Genomic DNA, 8,429 nt, shown 5'->3' with positions numbered 1-8,429 from the left:
GTTGGGGACCAAGGAGGAAAGTGGGCTTCTGGCCTACTATCACTCCGGAGGAAAAAGTTTGGTATCAGGAGGTCCGAGCGATAGATTTGGACCGATGGTTAATTTGATGGCATTCAATTTTCTTTGAAAATGAGTATGGCTGGTCGAGGGCATCACAGCAAATCCTACCCATTCTGGCGCGACTATTACTGCACCCAGCGAGACCATACAGGAGGTATCGCATTCCTGGAATTCTGGCTTTGCAAATTTATCTTTTGCACTTCTTCCAACAAACCTACTGGGCCCTGGAATTCTCTGGTCACTACTCTCTACAATGGTATTTGTGTTGGCCTTGGGCAACCTGTATTGGGTGCGTTATATCGTTCCCTTTATAGGGCCGTAATGCGCCCCTTCGATACCGACATTAGTGGCCCTTTCTGGATTCTTGCCTTTTGGCTGCAGATTTATTTCCCTCGCTTCCGTCGCGATGATATTCCAAAGGAACCTCCAGTAGATTCCCTTTTGGGGAACTGGCTTTGCTGCAATGTAAGGTATCAAGCTCCTCCCTACTCCGAGTGTTTTATTTACTTGTACTTGCTGGGAGAGATGCCGGACCCAAAAATAGTCCTTTCTAGGCGTTTCCCTCCTCCCCTTGACGATGGCTTTCTACCCAATGGACGGGATCATAGCGAAAAAGCCCTCCTGGCCTTTCGTCGCGCCATCTCCTGCTTGGATATTCGTCTTGCCACCGACTGCGTAAGTTATGAGCTCTATGCCCCTAACCAATTCGCTCGCCAATTTGGGTTGGCCCAGTTGGTACCGTGGCCTCTGGTTGATTCTGCCAATTATTACACCTCTTGGTGGAGATTAGCCCCACCTGGGTTTGCCCCCTTTCAGAGTCAGTTTACTTTGATAGTGATTCCCCTTTGGGTCAGAGCGCTATACCCCCTCAACGATGTCGATGACGACTATGCTGATTGGTGGAAAGAAGTGTCAGTGAACTGTTGGGACCTGCCACATGACGAACTCTTCGTCCTGATCTTTCGTGGCATGAGTAGCCCTGGTCTGGAGGACCGCGAGATTCTTGAGCGCTTCTCCAAACCTGCAGAACAACCCCCGCAACCTATTCTACCTTCTCGCTCATTGCGTCCAGGGATACAAATCCACGAGCCTAGGGCAATAGTAAGTTTTTGTCTTTCTTCACCATTCCATTTCCTTGTGTTGATTTTCCCACTCTTATTCCTGAATGTGTTTTGCAGCAAACTACCCAGAGCAGGACAACCTCTTTTTAGGCCGGGAAATAAAAGGCAATAGCAGAGGAGACTTCTGAGGGAGAATCTTCGCATGATGAAGATCATGCTGAGGTAATTTGGTTAAGAACGATCTCAAACTTGTATATTTGGTGCTTCGCCCCCCCCCCCCCTTTTGAGTTATGACTCTTTTCTCGTACAGGCCACTGCTGTCTTTGCTTGCAAACGCGATAGGTCTCAATCCGTCGAAGAGAGTTTTGAAGATGATGAACCTCTGGGAATGCGATTGGTAAACTCCGGCCCCGTCTTATCCTATTTAAATTTTAAAATCTAGGCAGGATTTTTACTATGTATCTTTTGACAGGTCCGTCAAAGGACCACTGATCCCTCTTGCCTGAGTGAGGCTGGACCCTCAGCCACTGCAAAAGAGCCAATTCTCTCGCTAGTTCAAGCATCAACTAACCCTGTGGAACCTCTCCCATCTCCCACTACAGAGCATCTGTAAGGTCCTACCATTCTAATAACAATCTCTGATGACGACTCCTCGGAGGATGAAAGCGTGGAAAGCCACTCTGAAACTTCTCCGCTTATGAGGAACTGATGACGACAGAGATTCTCGCGGCACTAGAGGTTCAAGAGGTGAATGAGGCGGGGCCTCTTCCTCTTGGTGACCACGTACCAGATATCGACCCGACAGCTCGAGAGGTAAGCCACTGTTTGGCCATTACTTTCCATTTCCCTTTAGATCCAACCCTACTCTCTGACATTTCTGAACCTGACTAGGATTCTGTTTGTACCGAGGAGGTGGCTGCAAATGCTGGTCTTATCGGCGGGACAGTCGCCCCAGAAATGGAAAATGATACTAACGGTGGTGGTGCCCCCCAAGTCTCTCAAACAAATTAAACAACCGTCGAAGCTGAGGGCTGTGTGCTTGAATCTGCTCCACTTGCCCATGGTGAGCCGCGAGTTGAGTTTCCAGATTCCCCTGAGGCTGAAGGGATAGACCAACCTGTTGAAGATGAAGAAACTAAGGAAGCTGTCCACCCTTTTGCATTGGTGGTTCGTGATCCTGTGGTGCTTCTGCCGCCTCCCCCTCCTACCAGATTCGAGAGATTGATGAGGGTGTTGGAGGTAACTCTTCCTTCTGCTGTGGATGAGGCTAAAATGGTGCTTCGCAAACATCTAGGTCCTCAGGTATTGGAGACTGACATCCTCCCGCGAGTCTTGGAAGCTCTAAGGTATCTTCGCCAGGAAAAGGTTTTGACTCTGTGTCAATTTAGTGCTATCGACTCTCTGCTGAATGAACTTGATATGGCCCGCCGACGTCAATCGGCCATGAACACTCAAGCTCACGACGCTCAAGAGGCTTTGAATAATATCTCTCAAGAAATGGACATCTCCCGTGATATTTTAAATGAACGATCCATCCGCCTGCCGGAACTACAAATCCAAAGGTCCAACTTCAAATTTCAGATCGAGGACCTCCAAGCCCATTTAGCCTTTGTTGAGAATGCGATTGTTGCAGAAGAAGCTCAACTCGATGAACCTTTGGCTGCTTCTGAAGAAATGGGCCGCAACCGGCCCGTATCAGAGATCGGGCCACTCAGGCCGAAGCTGGTGCCATTGCAGCGAAACGCCACGTGGAGGAACTTTGTTTGAAATTTAGCTTTGCAGGCCAATCTTTGTGGGCCCCCTCATAAACCTGTCGGTCTTCTCACATGCCAATAATCCCTTCTTTTAATAGCTAACTCCTCAAAAACCGCTTAGTATCAAAACAGCCTATGAACAAATCAATAGAGAAGAATTAGATGACTTGATTTCAAGAGAAGATCTAGTCTCTCCAACATGATCTCCAGTATTGTTATCCAAATCATAAGAGACTATAGTTTTTCATTTCAAATAAAACCATCACGTTGAGTTTGGATATCTGGACTCAAATTTGATTGGAATCAAAAGATACAATCTTGATTATCCCATAAAATAGAGCTTAATTACTTGAAATGAAGATCAGGAGTTCCTCCGGCAGGAATAACTAGCTACTATCCTAGCTTGGCCGTGATCCAGACTCCCAGAGTCTCTTCTAAAAGTATTGGTATGAGGGAGCCATGATCTTTTGCTTATCCGCTGATGGCTTCTTAATTCTTATCCTACTGCTTTATATTTCTTCCTGCACAAGGACAAAGCACCACCTTGTTTCGAGATGGCATGGCATTGATTCTTTTGCCAATTGTGGTATACAAATTTCATAAGAAAATCTCTACCTTCTTTTGCCCTTTTTGGATGAAAAGGGAGCAACTTATTATATTAACACTATCAAAAGGAGTTGAGATTAACCAAATGCAGTCAACTTGAAGTCGAAAACTTAGGGCAATATATCGTCTGACCATAAAATTGACTGCATTTGGTACAAACCATAAAGTTTACTACATTTATCGTCGGACTACAACAGAGAAACTTACTAACAACAAACATACAATACGATGAACTAATCCTTGTCCAAAAATGGATCACTCTGTTGACCATGTAATTAACTCAACTGCATGTGGTGCTTACAGCACAATAGTCAAATTGAGACTCATTTAAGTAGGACCGGTCAACCGGCCAGGCCTTACTATATTTTTAAATAATGCCGGGCCGGGCCAGACCAGGCTTTATTGTAAATCGAATGATCCAAGCCCGTCCATATAAAGCGGGCTTTGCGGGCTTTTTAGGGCCTGGTCGGGCCTTGCGGGCTTTTTAGTACGGGGCTTGTGAATATTTAAATACACTAATTTTTTAATAAATCTATATTTATATATCATACCTTCCAAAGAGCAACCACTATCAATTCAAAGAAAATAGGAAAACCGACCGTTAGATATGATTATTACAATAAATTATGCATGTGGTTAAAAATTTAGTCAATTTCACCATAGTTTCGAACCTGATTAGATTGTCATTTGTATGTTTTCTTAGTTGACCGATGGCGTGACGACCGCGAAACGTGCTTATTTTTCTACATCACGTTTGTAAATATTTCATCGATGGATGTGCGTGGACATAAGATAAAAATTTCAATTTTAATTACAAATACGTTGGTCTATACCAGTTTGTCTTCTAAAGTTGTATAACTTATACATTGCATTTAATTGTTGAGGTTCATTCTAAAGCAAACATGAAGTGGAAATGAATTTGGAGAAACCAACTGCTCGATGGTGAGATTTTAATGTTTTATGGTGGTTGTAAAAATTTCAGCCAATTTGGTTCTCGTTTCAAATTCGATCAACTAGGTCAAACTTAGTTACTCTTATAAACCTATATTTATATATCATACACTCTAAAGAGTAACCTTTATCAATTCAAAGACAATGGAAAAACCAACCGTTGGATATGATTATATTACTATAAATTATGAGTGTGGTAAAAATTTAGCCAATTTCACTATATTTTCGAATCAGATCGTATTGGTCCACCGTCGTCACTTGTATGTCTTCTTAGTTGACCGATGGCATGACGACCGCGAAACATCCTTATTTTTTCACATCACGTCTGTAAATATTCCATAGATGAATGTGTGTGAACATAAGATAAAAACTTCAATTTTAATTACAAAGACGCTGGCTTATACCAATTTGTATCCTAAAGTTGTATCGACTTATACATTGCATTTAAATTGTTGAGATTCATTCTAAAACAACCATGAAATGAAAAATGAATTCGGAGAAACCAACCGCTCGATGGAGATATTGTAATGTTTTATGGTGGTTGTAGAAAATCCAGCCAATTTGGTTCTCATTTCGAATTCGATCAGCTAGGTCAAAGTTAGTTACTCTTATAAACCTATATTTATATATCATACACTCCAAAGGGCAACCTCTATCAATTCAAATAAAATGGAAAAACTGACCGTTGGATGAGATTATTATAATAAATTATAAGTGTGGTAAAAAATTTAGCTAATTTCACCATATTTTCGAATCCGATCGAATCGGTCAACCGTAGTCATGACATGTAGAATATATATGCACATATTCTATATAGAAGTATGAGAATGTCCAATTTCACTGTAAGCCAAATTACAACAAATTCACACTCACACAAAGAGACACACACACATATAATGATGATGTGGCACATTGAAGATTTCCAAATATATGTGCTGGGCCTTCTAGACATAAAATTGTGAAAGATGTTGCAGATTCCTGTCCAAGTTGAACTGCCTTCACTTAAATTGCCATAACTCCTTCTAGAAAAGTTGGAATCGCAAACCGTAAAATTATTCTTCAGAAACTAGACACATGGGGCTTTCCGTAAATATAGGGTACATATCCTAATTCTATCAGAGCAGTTCCCAGTAATTCAGTGAAGTTCGATTCTATACATGAACTTGTAAAAGTTGCAGATTCCAGTCCAAGCAGAACTGCCTTCACTTAAATTTCCATAACTCCTTCTAGAAAAGTTGTAATCACAAACTGTAAAATTCTTCAGAAACTAGACACATGGGGCTTTCCGTGCATATAAGGTATAGCTCTTAATTCCATCAGAGAAGTTCCCAGTAATTTAGCGAAGTTAGGTGTTCTGCACAATAGTTTCTGTGTTGCAGATTCTCGTTCAAGCTGAACTATCTTCACTTAAATTGTCATAACTCCTTCTAGAAAAGTCGGAATCGTAAACTGTAAAATTTTTCAGAAACAAGACACATGGAGCTTTCCGTCCATATAGGGTACAACTCCTAATTCTATCCTAGAAATTCCCAGTAATTCAGCGAAGTTAGGTATTATGCACAACAGTTTTTGTGTTATTTATATAATATTTTTGTTTGCGGGCTTTTACGGGCCGGGCATAATGGGCTTTTAGCGGGTCGGGTCTATGGGCCGGGCCGGGTTTCAAACCCTTAGACCAAGCCCGGCCCTCTACCCACCTGGCCGGGCCTATGGCGGGCTTTTTGAAGGGCCTGGCAGAAGGGCCTCTATCGGCCCACTTGATCCGCGGGCTTTTTTATAAGGCCTACATTTAAGCTATTGAGAATAACATGCACCAATTTTCTTTTTGGGCTAAATACTGACTACTACCCTGTAGTTTGGGTCTAAAATCAATTTTGTCCCTAAACTTCTAATTTCATCAAGAACACCTCTGCACTTTCAATTTTGATCTAATAAGTCCAATTTGTTAGTCTTCCGATAATTGAGTCATTTAACTTGTTGACTTGGCTCATATATAGCCTATGTTTTATGATGTGGTGTTGAGGTGACCTGCATAGTCAATTTTGGAGTGAGTCCCACTATTAGAAATCTATCAAATAAATAGTTTTTCAACAAATAATTCGACTATAACTTGAACTCATAACAGAATATTAATGAATTGGACCTATTAGATCAAAATTGAAAGTACATGGTTGTTTTTGATGAAATTAGAAGTTCAATGCTTGAATTGATTTTGGACCTAAACCACAGGGTAATAACCAGTAATTAGCCATTGGTTTTTTCTTATTCATTGTTTCTTGTTAGTCATTTTAGGTACGTATGAGCTTACCGCAGCTACTATGATAAAGAGAAGACTATACGGAAGCCATTGACTAGCATCTGTTATCCACAGTTGACACTTGCCTATAGAACTAAAACAGAGAAAACTGATACAATGCAGATCGTAAAACAGACATATGCGAATGGCAACTTTCAAAGTTTCCTATTTACATCCTGGCTTTATCTGCAGGCTTTCTTATTCCAAGCAGCTGTCATGATGGTTATTCTGGGATTCAGCAAAAACATGCAGCCTTGTTCATCTTTGGTGATTCAGTATTTGATGTTGGAAACAATAACTACATAAATACAACCACTACTTTTCAGTCAAATTTCTGGCCCTATGGGGAATCTTATTTCAGATACCCAACTGGCAGATTTTCTGATGGGTCTAATCCCGGATTTTATAGGTAAATTTAACTTTCCGCCATTTTTATATTTTCTTAAACACTAGCAATGTTTATGAAAAAAAAAAAAAACTGATTGTGAATTCGAACTGATGCTGCAGCTGAGTATGCAAATTTACCTTTTATAAAACCATACTTACGAGTTACAACCCGAGTTCGATGACTATACTTCTGGGGTGAACTTTGCTTCTGGTGGGGGTGGTGCTCTAGCTGAAACATATCAAGCATTTGTATGTGATCTTGCTTTAAATTTGCCTTATCAAAACTTGATTTGAAGCATCTAAATTTGTATTTGGTTGGGAATCAAGTGGAATATTTTCATACCTTCTTCCTCTACTTTAAATGACAAGCATGATGGCATGATTAATTTCTTGTTTTTAGACCATAGGCTTAAACACTCAATTGAGTTATTTCAAGAATGTGGAGAAGCAATTGAGGCACAAACTAGGTGATGGAGAAGCCTACACATTTCTTTCTAAAGCTGTTTACCTAATTAGCATTGGAACCAATGATTATTATACCCCTCTTATGAAAAATTACAGCTCGACTCAAGATGATGAATATGTTGGCATGGTGATTGGCAACCTCACAGATGTGATCAGAGTAACATATACTAACCCTTCCTAACTGTACCTATAAGTAGTCTATGAGACATGAAATGTTCTATGATGATTAACAATAAAAGAAAGAAAAAATTAGATGAATTAATTAATTCATCACATGATTTTGATGTGGCAGGAAATATATAAGGTAGGTGGAAGGAAATTCGGGTTTGCAAACGTGTTACCTCTGGGTTGTTTACCAAGCTTTAGAATAAAGAATCCAGAAAACAGTGGAGCCTGTATGAAAGAAGCTATGTCACTGGTGAGATCTCACAATAAAGAACTTGCTAAAGTGCTCCTAAAGTTGAAGAGCCAGCTCCAAGGATTCAAATATTCCAATGCCGATTTCTACACGTACATTCGTAACTGAAAGAATGAATAACCCATCAAAATACGGTAGCACATTCAATAGTAACATTAGCACATTCAATAGTAACAGTAGCACATGACATGATTCAGCAATAGCAGATTGATTCAACAGTAATAGATGGCATGATTCAACAATATCACATGCAATTTTTTGATTCATATATGTTCGCACTGCAATTTTATATAGTAGCAGTGCCTTAGATTAATTTTTTGAGCTTTTGAGAAGTTTCTATGTCATGAGGAACTGAGTATTATAGGGATAAATGGTCATGGATGATCGTTTTTAAGCAGTAGCTTATTCAACAGTAGCAGATGACATTGTTT

At 40.4% G+C, this 8,429-nt stretch overlaps 1 pseudogene; it reads left to right on the top strand.

Moving 5' to 3' along the window:
* Nucleotides 1-1,829: 1,829 nt before the first annotated feature.
* Nucleotides 1,830-8,185, top strand: LOC112184768 (annotated as a pseudogene).
* The last annotated feature ends 244 nt before the right edge of the window (nucleotides 8,186-8,429 follow it).

Source organism: Rosa chinensis, chromosome 2 (assembly GCF_002994745.2).
Source record: "Rosa chinensis cultivar Old Blush chromosome 2, RchiOBHm-V2, whole genome shotgun sequence".
NCBI lineage: Eukaryota > Viridiplantae > Streptophyta > Magnoliopsida > Rosales > Rosaceae > Rosa > Rosa chinensis.
Note: the sequence above shows the minus strand (reverse complement) of the source record. Positions and strands in the feature narration are given on the sequence as shown.